At 44.6% G+C, this 16,082-nt stretch overlaps 1 protein-coding gene across 1 annotated transcript in view; it reads left to right on the top strand.

Annotated features, from left to right (window-relative positions):
- Window positions 1–16,082, top strand: part of bcar3 (BCAR3 adaptor protein, NSP family member) — a 158,847-nt gene that overhangs the window by 13,388 nt on the left and 129,377 nt on the right. The gene's annotated exons all lie outside the window — the stretch shown is intronic.

Below are 16,082 nucleotides of genomic sequence, written 5' to 3'. Positions count from 1 at the left end.
TTGAGCTTGTGCCGGCTCTCTGCAAGAGCAATCCAGCTAGTCCCATTCCCCCGCCCTTTCCCCGTAGCCCTGCAAATTTTTTTCTTTCAAGTATTTATCCAATTCCTATTTAAAAGCCACGATTGAATCTGCCTCCACTGCCCATTCAGATCATAACCATTCGCTGCGTAAAAAAAAAGTTTTTCCTCATGTCGCCTTTGGTTCTTTTGCCAATTGCCTAAAATCACATCCTAAGAATTTTTTTTTAAACTCTGCCTCTTCACCTCCCACTCCCCCTTCAACACCCTTCTTAAAATCCAAATAATATCTTTCTCTTTGGCTTAATGTCCATTTTTTTGATTATGCTTCTGTGACGTTTTTCTGTATTAAAGACCACAATGATCAAATAACCAAGTGACACATCACTAATGGGCACTCCAGGCAAAGTATCATAGGGCAACCGATACACATAGAAATGTACCCGTACAAGAGTTGGTATCGTCAGGAAAGAAAGAGAGAAAATTAGAAGAGCAAAAAAAGCAATGTTTTAGACTGTGTCCCACTATCAGGGTATTTTGTTTGGAGTTGGGCCATTCATATAAATCCTATCTGACAGGGTTAAGTGTACTCAACCTCCGAATCACTGGGATAAAATCAACTATAAGATTGCTTGGCATCCTCATTTGCTGTCAATGTAGAAAGAGCAAAGTAAATTTATCCTGTGATTAGGAGATTAGGCAATAGGTTAGATACAAACTGGAATGAGTCAGTCTGCAAGATGGAGTTTGAGAAATTAGCAGTGAGCTGCTGAATGTACTGTTTTGACAGACTAGGCAAAATCCCACCTAGAGCATCTATAAGTATTTCACTTCCCTACAGCAAGGAGGACACCACTAAAAAAAACATAAAACCTTAAAATAAGTGTAATATAATTCAAAACAGTGTAAAGTGATCAGATCAGGTTCAACATAGCAGTTAATCTGTGCGGTGACTACCAGTTGTGTAAGGTAATTTGTGGAATGAACTTAAAATTGTTGTCATAGAGTCAAAGAAAGAACGGAAGGAGGCCATTCGGCCCATCGAGTCCATGCCAGCTCTGTGCAAGAGTAATCCAGCTAGTCCCACTCCCCTGCTCTATCTCCATAGCCCTGCCCTGCAATTTTTTTTCCTTTCAAGTGCTTATCCAGTTCCCTTTTGAAAGCCACGATTGAAAATGCCTCCGTCACCTCCTCAGGCAGTGCATTCCAGATTATAACCACTCACTGTTTTTTTAAAAAAAAAGTTTTTCCTCATGTCACCTTTGGTTCTTTTTGCCAATCACCTTAAATTTATGTCCTCTGGTTCTTGACCCTTCCGCCAATGGGAACAGTTTCTCTCGCTCTACTCTGACTAGATCCTTCATGATTTTGAATACCTCGATCAAATCTTCTCTGTTCCAAGGAGAACAACCCCAGCTTCTCCAGTCTATCCATGTAACTAAAGTCCCTCATCCCTGGAATTATTCTAGTAAATCTTTTCTGTATCCTCTCTAAGGCCTTCACACCTTTCTGAACCAGTTTTTTTTATAAAGGTTCATCATGACTTCCTTGCATTTGTACTCTATGCCTCTATCTATAAAGCCCAGGATCCCGTATGCATTTTTAACCACTTTTTCAACCTGCCCTGCCACCTTCAACGATTTGTGCACGTATACCCCGAGATCTCTCTGTTCCTGTACCCCTTTTAGAATTGTGCCCTCGAGTTTATATTGGCTCTCCTCATTCTTCCTACTGAAATGTATCACTTCACATCTTTCTGCATTAAATTTCATCTGCCACGTGTCTGCCCATTTCACCAGCTTGTCTATATCCTCTTGAAGTCTATCACTATCCTCCTCACTGTTCACTGCACTTCCAAGCTTTGTGTCATCTGCAAATTTTGAAATTGTGCCCTGTACACCCAAGTCCAGGTCACTAATACATATCAAGAAAAGCAGTGGTCCTAGTACCGACCCCTGGGGAACATCGTGGTACACATCTCTCCAGTCCGAAAAACAACTGTTCACCATTACACATTGCTTCCTGTTACTTAGCCAATTTTGTATCCATGCTGCTACTGCCCCCTTTATTCCATGGGCTTCAATCTTGATGACAAGCCTATTATGCGGCACTTTATCAAACGCCTTTTGAAAGTCCATATACACCACCTCAACTGCATTGCCTTCATCTACCCTCTCTGTTACCTCATCAAAAAACTCTATCAAGTTAGTTAAACACGATTTGCCGTTAACGAATCTGTGTTGGCTTTTCCTAATCAATCCACACTTGGACAGAATTAGCAGTCACTTGGCCAGATTATTGTTTCTAAAAGTTTCCCCACCACTGAGATTAAACTGACTGGCCTGTAGATGCTGGGATTATCCTTACACCCTTTTTTGAATAAGGGTGTAACATTTGCAATTCTCCAGTCCTCTGGCACTACCCCCATATCTAAGGATGTTTGGAAGATTATGGCCAGTACCTCCACAATTTCCACCCTTCCCTCAGCAACCTAGGATGCATCCCATCCGGATGGGGTGACTTATCTATAAGTACACCTGCCTTTCTCGTACCTCCTCTTCATCCATTTTTAGCCCATCCAGTATCTCAACTACATCTTCCTTTACTGAGACTCTGGCAGCATCTTCTTCCTTGGTAAAGACAGATGCAAAGTACTAATTTAGTACCTCGGCCATGCCCTCTGGCTCCATGAGTAGATCTCCTTTTGATCCCTGATTGGCCCCACTCCTCCTCTTACTTCCCGTTTACTGTTTACATGCCTATAAAAGACTTTTGGATTCCCTTTTATATTTGCCATCAATCTATTCTCATACTCTCTCTTTGCCCATCTTCCTTCCTTTTTCACTTCCCCTCTGAACTTTCTATATTCTGCCTGGTTCTCACTTGTGTTATCAACCTGACATCTGTCATACGCCCCTTTTTTCTGCTTCATCTTACTCACTATCTCTTTCGTCATCCAGGGATAATAAATCTAGTTGTTCTTTTATCGTTTAATGCTGGATTATTGAGAATCCTAAAATCAAAATGACAGGAACTCTCATTGACGAGTTTGACTAGTGCTGGGGTCTTGGTTCCATAGTGCTGTCTCCCTCCACTACCTTGCTCTATGGCCATTCTTCATGTGTGAGCCTGGACAGTGAACACCAGCAGTCCTTTTGACCATGGAGGGTATTGCAGATGAGCCTAATCCTGCTGCTCTCACAGATGCACTGGATAGCGATCAGGAGTAGATATCCTGGTTTTTACCTCCCTAACCCAGGGAGACTGAGGCCAATGGTAGCACCCTAAGGAGAGATAGAGATGATCAAATGCTCTGTGGTTTCTGATTGTTCTGGGGTCATGGGAATGTCAATGCCAAGAAGAGAGCCAGTCAAGGATGTCTAATGGAGGATTTGTGGTTAAACTCAGTGCTACATGCAAGAGGTTTTGGAACAATCTTTATAGTAAATCCTTTAAGAAGCACAATAATACCGTGGTTATTTGCATGCTCATGTATTGCCATTTGCCGCTCAATGTGGTTCAGCAACAGTGCCTGAAGTAGACTTTGATGTCAGTCTGTCTGGCTGGTCTTACAGGGTCTTGGGAGCGTTTTAAGCCGAGAGCATTCAAAATTGAAAACCTCACTCAAAGAGAACATTCGAGAAATTAGTCGTCATTTGTTTGAGTTTCAAGCTTTGTTCTGTCATAAAATTGTAATTTGTGGTCTTTCTGTGCGAAAGGGAGATTGTGATGGTATTATGTGACCTTCATCTTCTAATCCCTCTCCCTGCCAGTTTGAGTTGTGAGGCAGTCCCGTAGTTGCTTAGGCTCCCGGGTCTCTTTCAGCACCGCAGTCTAATGTCCCCCCTCTCTCTCTCTCTCTCTTTCTGAGCCAGTGCTGTTCGAGGCTATGCTAGTCAAACAGGATAAACCATCTGGGTAAACACAGGTAATCCATTCAGATGGTAATCGTGCAGATATCTGGTGTGGAGTGTCATTTGTGCTGTGGAGCAAGAGCAAGAGAGAAATAGCAGGAAACATTCATGGAAGAAGCGCTGTAGTTTGGGATGAGGTAGGTTAAAAGTTGCAGCCTGTGCTTCAGTGAAATACAAAGTATTTATTTAATTAACAGAAAAATTAAGGTTATCATTGGAGGAGATTAAGAAACTGGGTACAGTATTTGATTTGAGTTGTAAGCTTAATAGTGAATGTGTGAGGCTGCTTTGTGCAGTTCTAATCTATCGCTGTTGCAGGCTGACATATTATGAGGTGCCGTCTGTAATTATGTTGCAATAAGTATGTTTGAGCAGAATTGGTGCAATCATGATACCTGTAAATGTTACTTACTGTGGTCTTTAGCCATATGCAGGTAGTTTCTTTTTGATTTGTAGCCTTTTGCTGCATGTTAAAAGCCTGACTGCCCCACTTCTCTGTAATTTCGATCCTCAACTGTCTTGTTTCTTCTCTGATATCAGAATCTAGGAGTATTGCCCTGTTTGTGTCTCCATAATCCTGAGAAATTACTGTTTCCTCTTCTGAAAATGTTTTACTGGCTTCAGGAGTTCGCTAAGGAGGAGAGTTGTGAGTTAAATGTCACCTCATCTCTGATCTTCAATGAACTGATTGTTACTGTTTGACAATGACATTGATTGTTCTGTTGCTAATACATCTACAGAGTTGTTCAGCAAGCCATATATAGTAAAAAAAATTGTCAGCTGAAATCGCACTGTGACATTAACTTCCTAACAAATCCATTTATTTTAAATGGATTAACACCTTTGTAAAACATTGGGAAGGTGAATGTCATATAAGCACATTTGTACAAAGGAAATACCTCTTTGGAATATACCATTTTATAACTGGTTAAGGCGTCTACTTTAGCGCACACTGCTTTATAACTAGCTAAAGAGGGATTGAACTAAAGAAAGAACGTGCATTTATATAGCACCTTTCGCAAACTCAGGATGTCCCAAAGCACTTTTCAGCCAATTAAGTACTTTTGAAGTGTAGTCACTGTTGTAATGTAGGAAACGCGGCAGCCAATTTGCACACAGCAAGGTCCCACAAACAGCAATGAGATAATGACCAGATAATTTGTTTCTTCAGTGACATTTTTATATTTCAAAATATACTTTATTTCATAAAATTTAAAGATACCACAATTCCAAGGTGATACAATTCAAAACAATACAACATGGATCGTATACAATATGATTCCAATATTACAATTTAAAAACAGTACATATCATAATACATGGTGTACAATACATGGTGGGGTGGCCTTACATGGTGGCCTTTCCCCATAGAGTATTTGCGTAGGTCTCTCCTCCTTCAGTTGGAAGACCAGCAGGTTTCGGGTGGACCAAAGTGCCTCCTTCACCGAGTTGATGGTCTTCCAGCTGCAGGTGATATCGGTCTCGGTGTGTGTCCCGGGGAACAGCCCGTAGAGCACAACGTCCTGTGTTACCGAACTGTTGGGGATGAACCGGAACAGATACCAACGCATCTCTCTCCACACCCTCTGCGCGAAGGAGCAGTCCATCAGGAGGTGGACGACGGTCTTCTCCGAGGGCAGTTCGCGGTGACGTTGAGATTCTGTGCATGTTGGAAGGACCGCACTGGAGGGCCCGTCTCAACGCCATCCTGGCAAACTGTTGGTCAGTTCTGGCGACGAGACGTTCTGCCAAATGGCATCGGCTGTCTGGTCAGGGAACTGCCCGATCGGATCCGCCCTCTCCTTTCCCTGCAGAACTCTCAGAACGTTCAGTGTTAGTGACGTTGATTGAGGGATAATTATTGACCAGGACACCAGGGAGAACGTACCTGCTCTTCTTCGAAATAGTGCCATGGGAACTTTTACATCCACCCGAGAGGGCTGTCTGAAAGACGGCACCTCAAATTTAGGGAAAGGTGTTCAGAAAACCTTTACTCAATTAGGGTTAGGATGAGAACTAGAAGAGCCATGTATCACTTTTGTTACAGTGTCATTGGGCGAAAGTGACTATGATGTGTTTTGACCCAATTTGCATCAGTGCATTGTGTGCTTGGATTCAGATGAAAAATGATTGCAGGGCACATTTTCAGGGAAACAGCACCCCTTTAAAATATTCCATATCTCCATTGTAGGGTCCCTGATAAACAACCATATAAAGATTATTAATTTATGATTTTCATGTACAAGCGGATGGAAGTTCCATCCCCAAAACCCCAGCAAAAATCCTGGGTAATCTCATAATTCTGTGTAATAAAAGTGGCGTTTGTTTTATTCAATCACTGTTAATCTATTTTGCTGGGACATCCTGATATCAGTCTGAGTGAATCCAGCAGGGGTACATTGGAATTGTCACTGATTGTGAGAGGCTTGCACTTTGGGGAATCTGATGGCACAAGCACTCATTGACACCAATATGAAAGCACTGATGTGGAGATGCCGGTGATGGACTGGGGTTGACAATTGTAAACAATTTTACAACATCAAGTTATAGTCCAACAAATTTATTTTTAATTCCACAAGCTTTCGGAGGCTTCCTCCTTCGTCAGGTGAACGGTGTGGAAATGACATTTTCGAATCCTTCGCATTTTAAAATCACAGAACAATGCCTGGTGATTACTGCCCGTTGCCAAGGCAATCACAGTGAGCAGACAGAAAGGTGTCACCTAAAAAGGCCACCGAATATACAAACCCCCAAAAAAAGAGAGAGAGAGAGAGAGAGAGAGAGAGAAGGAAGGAAGACAGTCAATGACCCGTTATATTAAAAACAGATAACATTTGTTCGCTGGTGGGGTTACGTGTAGTGTGACATGAACCCAAGATCCCGGTTGAGGCCGTCCTCATGGGTGCGGAACTTGGCTATCAATTTCTGCTCGACGATTTTGCGTTGTCGTGTGTCTCGAAGGCCGCCTTGGAGTATGCTTACCCGAAGGTCGGTGGCTGAATGTCCATGACTGCTGAAGTGTTCCCCGACAGGGAGAGAACCCTCCTGTTTGGCGATTGTTGCGCGGTGTCCGTTCATCTGTTGTCGCAGTGTCTGCATGGTCTCGCCAATGTACCATGCTCTGGGGCATCCTTTCCTGCAACGTATGAGGTAGACAACGTTGGCTGAGTCACAGGAGTATGAACCGTGCACCTGGTGGGTGGTGTCCTCTCGTGTGATGGTGGTATCTGTGTCGATGATCTGGCATGTCTTGCAGAGGTTACCGTGGCAGGGTTGTGTGGTGTCGTGGGCGCTGTTCTCCTGAAGGCTGGGTAATTTGCTGCGAACGATGGTTTGTTTGAGGTTGGGTGGCTGTTTAAAGGCGAGTAGTGGAGGTGTGGGGATGACCATAGCGAGATGTTCGTCATCATTGATGACATGTTGAAGGCTGCGGAGAACATGGCGTAGTTTCTCCGCTCCGGGGAAGTACTGGATGACAAAGGGTACTCTGTTGGTTGCGTCCCGTGTTAGTCTTCTGAGGAGGTCTAGGCGAGAGCATGGTACATTGGCGAGACCATGCAGACGCTGCGACAACGGATGAACGGACACCGCGCAACAATCGCCAAACAGGAGGGTTCTCTCCCTGTCGGGGAACACTTCAGCAGTCATGGACATTCAGCCACCGACCTTCGGGTAAGCATACTCCAAGGCGGCCTTCGAGACACACGACAATGCAAAATCGTCGAGCAGAAATTGATAGCCAAGTTCCGCACCCATGAGGACGGCCTCAACCGGGATCTTGGGTTCATGTCACACTACACGTAACCCCACCAGCGAACAAATGTTATCTGTTTTTAATATAACGGGTCATTGACTGTCTTCTCTCTCTCTCTCTCTCCCCCCTTTTTTTTGGGGGGGTTTGTATATTCGGTGGCCTTTTTAGGTGACACCTTTCTGTCTGCTCACTGTGATTGCCTTGGCAACGGGCAGTAATCACCAGGCATTGTTCTGTGATTTCAAAATGCGAAGGATTCGAAAATATCATTTCCACACCGTTCACCTGACGAAGGAGGAAGCCTCCGAAAGCTTGTGGAATTAAAAATAAATTTGTTGGACTATAACTTGGTGTTGTAAAATTGTTTACAAATATGAAAGCAGGTAGAGAATGCCAAATCACCACAGTGTAAAGGAAGCAATTTTCATGTGACCCATTCATGCTGAAAAACGGGGCAGCAGGCAGATGGAAATGATGATTTAAAAAAAAACCTCAGGCACACTAGCTGCGTGAAGCCTGCCCGACTCGATTTTCAAGCATTCTCAAATTAGGCAGCCAGCACTCCCGTCTCAAACAGGCAGGAGCCTTACTTCAATCGGGGTGCTATGCCAGCTGTAGATCTCCGATACAATGTTCAGGTACCGTTTGGGTGGAGCGGCCTAACCAGTGGTCCTTAAAGGGACTGCTGGAGACCACTGCGGAAACAGCATGGTTAAGTTTTCTACATTATATTTGTACGGGCCAGGAGGAACACGAATGTGCTTTTCTCCCTCTTCCCCGCCACCACCCACACCCCCCCACCCTCCCAACAAATCGGGCGGGTGAAACAAACTATCCACAGCCCGCCCAATTTGCACCACGGTTAAAATTCACCCCCACTCACCGACATGTCTTTATATTTGGAAACCTTCAATATCTTTCATAGGAACATAGAAAAGCCGCTTTCAAAATTAACACTTCAGATCTGTGTGGCAATTTCCCAAATTACACCACTAAACACAGCTCCCTTTTCTCAGAGGCAGGATTGTATGTCCATGTTTTCCTGGGTCTACAGTTTTTTTTTCAAAAAATATACTTTATTCATAAAATTTGCAGCAGTTCATACAATACAGTTGTCATATTACATTCCAAACATACACAATATCGATTATGCAATTTGCAGGTTACATCAAGTACAGTTCAATGAAACACATTGGACATCATTACAGTTCATGACACTCTAGGGTGCCTCATTGCATCACAATCAATTCAGGTGATTCATTACAGATTCATTGCAGATTTATTGCGGGTACATTACATCAATTTTGAATTTTACATTCTGCCCGAGGGGGTTTTTCCCTGATTGCAGCCCCTCGGTATACAATGGCGGGAAGGCTCTAAATGGTTGCCTTTCCCCACAGAGCCTTTGTGGCGGCCGCACCTATCCTCAGTGCGTCCCTCAGCACGTAGTCCTGGACCTTGGAATGTGCCAGTCTGCAACACTCGGTCGAGGACAGCTCCTTGTGCTGGAAGACCAGCAGGTTTCGGGCAGACCAAAGGGCGTCTTTCACCGAGTTGATGGTCTTCCAGCAGCAGCTGATGTCCGTCTCCGTGTGCGTCCCCGGGAACAGCCTGTAGAGCACAGAATCCTGTGTTACGGAACTGCTCGGGTTGAACCTGGACAGATACCACTGCATCTCTCTCCAGACCTTCTTTGCAAAGGCACATTCCAGAAGGAGATGTGTGACGGTCTCGTCTCCACCGCAGCCTCCTCTGGGACAGCGCGCGGTGGCGCTGAGAGTCCGGGAGCACATGAAGGATCTGACGGGAAGGGCCCTTCTCACCACCAGCCAAGCTAGGTCTTGGTGCTTGTTTGAAAGCTCTGGCGATGAGGCGTTCTGCCAAATGACATTGACAGTCTGCTCGGGGAACCAACCGACAGGATCCACCATCTCCTTTTCCCGCAGGGTCTCGAGGACGTTACGTGCGGACCACTTGCTGATCGCCTTGTGGTCAAAGGTGTTTTTCTGCACAAACTTTTCCACGAAGGACAGGTGGGGTGGAACGGTCCAACTGGACGGAGCGTTCCGTGGCAGCATGGCCAGGCCCATCCTTCTCAACACCGGGGACAGGTAGAACCTCAGCACGGAGTGACACTTTGTGTTTGCGTACTGAGGGTCTATGCAAAGCTTGATGCAGCCGCACACAAAGGTGGCCATCAGGATGAGGGCCACGTTGGGCACGCCTTTCCCCCCTTTCTCTGGAGATTTGTAGGTCTACAGTTTTACTGTTGGGATAAGGGAACCGATTTTTGATGTGTAATTGCACAAGTTCAGTTCATAGACATTGCTCACTGGGGTTGCCAACCCTCCAGGATTGTCCTGGAGTCTCTCGGAATTGAAAATCAATCTCCAAGACACTGCTACAAGCAACTCAGGAGAAAAATGATAGTAGCATTATCAAAAAGTGTTTTTTTTCATTTTCTTTAAACACTTTTATTTATTTTAATTATAAGAATTATTGGCGATGGGGGGGAAAAAAAGCTGATTGACTAACAGTCAAGATTAATCCAATTGGGTATTAAAGAGTCTGTTCGCTTTCTAATTGGCGTGGGAAGGCAGTGTGTCTGGAGGATGGACCAATGGTGGGTGTGGGGGGCGGGGTTTATGGCAGGAGGTCATGTGATGAAACCTTCAGGAATGCACCCAATCAGAGTTGGCAACCCTATCACTCACCCACAATCCAAAATACAGAAGCCCTAAATGTAAAAGCCCCTTCAGAAAAACTGGCTTGTCTGCTCATAGCTTCTCTAGATTGAGGGGCTAAATTCTAAAGTATGTTGCAAGCAGATAACGATGTCTCCCCAACAAGCAGGTGCTTACAATCAGCAAACTGCCCGAAGATGTCAGCAGTGGTCACACTGACACACGTGCAGCATGCCCATATCCAATTAAAGGGAACCAGCGCACTCTGCACAGAGAAATTGTTAAGGTGCCATTTCTAAACAGTTTTATAATTTGGTTACACGTAGTTCAAAGAGGAAATCTTCCCAACATGTGGCAATCAGAATGGATGGTGAGCAATTTTTTTAAAATTGGGAAACCTAGACGAAGGGCCAAGGTCTGTAGTGCCTGCCGAGATTGAAAAGGTTACAATAGAAGACAAGCTATATCAGGAAATAATGGTTAGATAATTTCCCACAGAGATCGCCAAGGTAGGGTGGGGAAAGAGTAAGGGGGTTCTCAAGCACCAGGACGAGGATTTTATAGTCTGATTGATTTGGGTTACAGAAAGGCAGTGGAGCTTAGTGGTGATGATGGGGGGAGGGGGGTTTGTGTGGAAGAGAAGCCAGGCTGTGGCATTATGGACAAGTTGCAGTTTGTTGGAGGCAGGGGACTGGAAGAGAACATTTACGAAGTCGCGCCTTGAGGTGATAAAAGCAAGGAGTAGAGGCTGGGCTGCAGCAATGAAGAGTTAGGGTGAAGACTGGCAATAATTCGGAGATGAAGGAAAGCAGTCTTGACAGCAGGTTGGATTTGGGGAAGGAAGCTCAGTTTGGGGTTAAGCAGGATGTCGACACTTCACACCTCCAGGCTGAAAGTAGTAGCCAGGGAATTTGATGGAGTCCAGTCCAGTGACATGGTGCTGAGAAGACAATGAAGGCTGATAAATGTTTCAGCTATGAGAGTTGGGTTGGGGGTTGGGAAGAATCACTATCAAGCTCTTTCCTCTTTGCAACTGATGTCCACGAGGCACACTTTGGCTAATGATCAGGACCAGGAACCAAAGTTGATTTTTTTTTTTTGGCTTATGCAATCTGTGGTGGAATAAATGCAATGCATATCACTTAAGTGAATACCGGAACAAAATAGGAATAAGCACAGCACATATTGTACCAGTATCATCATAAATACACTACAATGTTCATTATGGTATTGGTGCAATATGTGCTGTGCTTATAAGCACAGCACATATTGTACCAGTACAATATTCCTCAATGAAGGCAGAGCCCAGTACATGAGTGCAAAAGACAAGGCTGAAGCATTCACAACCATCTTCAGCCAGAAGGGCTGAGTGGATAAACCCTCTTGGCTTCCTCCTGAGGTCCCCACCATCGCAGATGCTATTCCCTCGATCCTAAGGGCAGAAATGGGGATGTTCGCTGACGATTGCACAGTGTTCAGTTCCATTCGCAATTCCTCAGATAATGAAGCAGTCCATGCCCGCATGCAGCAAGAGCTGGACAAGACCCAGGCTTGGGCTGATAAGTGGCAAGTAACGTTCGCGCCACACAAGTGCAAGGCAATGACCATCTCCAACAAGAGAGAGTCTAACCACCTCCCCTTTGACATTCAATGGCATTACCATCGCCGAATCCCCCACCATCAACATCCTGGGGGTCACCATTGGCCAGAAACTCAACTGGACCAACCACATAAATACTGTGGCTACTACAGCAGATCAGAGGTAGGGTATTCACCACCTTAAACATCCACTCCTTCCACCACTGGCACACCCTGGTTGCAGTGTGTACAGTGTGGCCTTCTTCTTGAACTGCTGCAGTCCATGTGATGAAGGTATTTCCATAGTGTTGTTAGATAGGGAGTTCCAGGATTTTGACTCGGCAACAATGTAGGATACATGACCAAATCGGGATGATGTGTGACTTGGAGGTGATGGTGTTTCCATGAGCCTGCTGCCCTTGTCCTTCTAGATGGTGGAGATCGGGGATTTGGGAGGAGCTGTCGAAGAAGCCTTGGCGAGTTGCTGCAGTGCATCCTGTAGATAGTACACAAGCTGACTGCTTTGCCCTGGATGGTGTCGAGCTCCTTGAGTGTTGCTGCAGATGCACCCACCAGGCAAGTGGAGAGTATTCCATCACACTCCTGACTTGTGCCTTGTAGGTGGTGGAGAGGCTTTGGGGAGTCAGTAGGTGAGCCACTTGCTGCAGAATACCCAGCCTCTGACCTGCTCTAGCCATGGCGCTCATGTGGCTGGTCCAGTTGAGTTTCTGGTCTGTGGGCAAGTGACAGAGTGGTGATGACCAACCCCTTGTTTGAAGACTGGCAAAATGAATGTGTTGCTACATGAGTCGGGCATGATGAGGGTTGTCTTGTTTGCAATGGCAACCTTATCAGAGGGTGGCAGTGCACCTATCTTGACAGGAGACAGTTGCCAAACCCAACATTGTCTGTGGTAATGGTAGGACATAAGGACAGAGTACAGCAAACTAAGAAATTTGGCAAGCTAAGAATATCCAACAGTACCAGGTACCAAGCAGATGGCCAAGATTTCATGCCACAGAGTGTTGCCTGCCAGATTTGCTGTTCAGCCCTCAGACATTCCCTACAGTTCAATCATTGCATCTCATGCATACCCATACCTCGGAGGAGCACACAGTCAAGATGCAATGTACAATTGACAACCTTGATGCATTCAAATCTTCCAAGGATTTCACTTATCAAAGCTTTGAAACAAAGCTGGTCACTTACCTGGTCACTCACTGACAACCAAGATAGACACAATGCTGTCATCAGTGACCCCTCTACATTGGGAAATGCAGCAGTGCAGTGACATTGGGCAGCCATGTCATACTATTCAGCGATAAAAGAGATGAAAGTATTGGGCATACAGAACAATAAATTAGTCACCTGTTTGATCCATATTAGCTAGCATTGCAGCACTAGCTAGGACTGAACCGCATGTATGATTGTGGAGCACAGTGGTGACCTTGCCATTTGATCGATAGTTTTAATTCCAAGTAAATTAAGTTGATCACTTGAGGTTACAACCACCCTTAAAATGGTGAGTTAGTATTGAATCTTCACAATCTGCACATCTGCACATCAGCATATTAGCCTCAGTATTCCAAGGACAAGCTTGCAGTAAGGAGTCTCGCATGCCACCTGCACATTTTGGAAAATGATGGGCCAGCATGTACTTGAAAATCACCCATAGTGTCAATCACCAAAAATGCTAGGAATGTACTTTGATTCTACAATGGACCAGCTTGCTTAATGCTCACGACTATTTCTCAAGATCTGATATCTGTATCCAGGTAAGAGGCATTTACTGTAGTGATAATGCCCCATGAATGAAATCAAAAAGTTCCTTAATTTGAAGGTCAGGTTGAAGTTTGGTTGGGTGCTGGTTCGTCTGACAATAAAATTGATTTTTCTTGATTCATCTTGTCTATATTTAACAAGTTTTCACCCATCCCCTTTGAAGGTGGCAGGATGAGTTGAGAAGGCTGTTAACAAAGCAGATAGGATCCTTGGCTTTATAAATAGAGGCATTGAGTACAAAAGCAAGGAAATCATGCTAAATCTTTAGAAATTACTGGTTGGGCCTCAGTTGGAGTATTGTGTCCAATTCTGGGCACTGCACTTTAGGAAGGATGTCAAGGTCTTAGAGAGGGTGCAGAGAAGTTTTACCAGAATTATTCCACCGATGATACCAGTTATGTGGAGAGACTGGAGAAGCTGGGATTGTTCTCCTTAGAGCAGAGAAGGTTAAGGGGATATTTAATAGAGGTGTTCAAAATTAGAACGGTTTTGATAAAGTAAGGAGAAACTATTTCCATTGGCAGGAGGGTCAGTAACCAGAGGACACAGATTTAAGATAATTGGCAAAAGAACCAGAGGGGAGATGAGATTTTTTTAATGCAACGAGTTGTTATGATCTGGAATGCACTGCCTGAAAAGGTGTTGGAAGCAGATTCAATAGTAACCTTCAAAAGGAAATTGGATAAATACTTGAAAAGGAAAAAAATTGCTGGGCTATGGGAAAAGAGCAGAGGAGTGAGACTAACTGGATAGTTCTTTCAAAGAGCCGGCACAGGCAATGATGGGCTGAATGACCTCCCTTTCTGTTGTATGATTCTATGAGTTAGACTACTTGAAATCCATCAGATCGGTCAAAATGGTCTGGTGAAAATTTGTATTGTTTAAAAAGCAATGAAATTTAATGTGTGTGTGTGTGTGTGTGTGTGTGTGTGTGTGTGTGTGTGTGACTATTTAAAAAGTAGCCTAAAGGTATTCTGTTCTCACCCGTATAAAAAGGCTAATTCAGCAACAAAAGGAACATAATCTACAATAATGAAAGCACTTTCATTGGCCAGAAATATTACCATGGGCAATTGTTTGAATGCTGATAGGATGAATGTAGCTTGCCCAGAAAAGGTCAGACTTTAATCATTGGATTGCACTGTGAACATGCAGACCTCACCCACGCCCTATTGGCTGAGTAGGTGAATGTGTCCTTTAGTGTGGTTCTGAGCCATCCAGACAAGGTGGGTCCCAAGTTCAATCACTGGTCAATGCCGAGTTAGCCAATGTCAGCCATGATGATGGGGGTATATAGAAATTGGCCTCACCACACTTGGGCAGGGGAGGGTGGAAAAATGGTTTGGGGTTCCTGATAGCTATTCAGCCAACCCGGCAAGTGTCTGAATAGCACACGAGAGACAGGATTGTATACAGTTGTGGTGAACCGTGTGGTCGAATAGCCCAATGTCGAGGTACACATATTAAGGACAGTTCCTTGGGCACAATATGTCAGTGTGCTGCTACAATGCACCGAATGTATCCCAGCAAGAACTGATGGGAGGAGGCGTGAGGAGAGAAATAAGCGGAAATATTGGAGCACAAAAATAGAAACTATCCAGAGCTCACTTGTTGATTGGAAACACAGAAAGGGTGTCCTTGTTTTGTTTTTGTTGATTTCTTTTCTTTTGTAGCCATATTTCCTTCATTTCAAGGTCTGTATTATGGCAACAGTTTAGCAGAGGTCTGCTTATCAGCCAGTCCTGTTCCAAACAAAAATATGAAGTCTAATGTTTTATTTTGGTGCTGATAGCAAATATTTTTTAAGAAAATGTATTTATGTCAGCTTGGAGGCGATGCTGACAAGGCCACATTTATTGCTCATCCTTAGTTGCCCTCTGATACTTAACCCAAATGGTCACCATTCATGTATGACCCTAGACAGTGACTGTCACCTGGCTATTTGATCACTGGGGGACATCACAGGCTGTCCTCACCGGCATCCGTGCATGCACACATCTAATGGTCAATGGATAGAAATGGGAGTGAACCACCTCTCTTGAACCCAGGGGCTCTCTGACGAACTGTAACTCTCTTATTGACACCCTCAGCTCCGATCAGTTAATTCGGCACTGGCCAGCGATTGAATCTGTAACTTTCTAACCAAATGGCTCAGCTGCTGACTGGATAAACACACTTTGAGTTTTATGAGGAGAATTTCATTGTTACTGTTGTGAGTGAGTTTGGGATTAGTATTTGCCTGAGTTACTGGTGAAGCATCATTAAACTGAGTCATTCTATCTGTAGGGATTAGTGGGGGATGGGAGGGGTTTAAAGCAAGCATCGCCTGCCCTGCTGTGTGTGTCCCTCCTGC

The sequence above is a fragment of the Heptranchias perlo genome, chromosome 9 (genome assembly GCF_035084215.1).
Source record: "Heptranchias perlo isolate sHepPer1 chromosome 9, sHepPer1.hap1, whole genome shotgun sequence".
Taxonomy (NCBI): Eukaryota; Metazoa; Chordata; class Chondrichthyes; order Hexanchiformes; family Hexanchidae; genus Heptranchias; species Heptranchias perlo.
The sequence above is the reverse complement of the archived record's forward strand: the minus strand, read 5'-3'. Positions and strand labels throughout refer to the sequence as shown.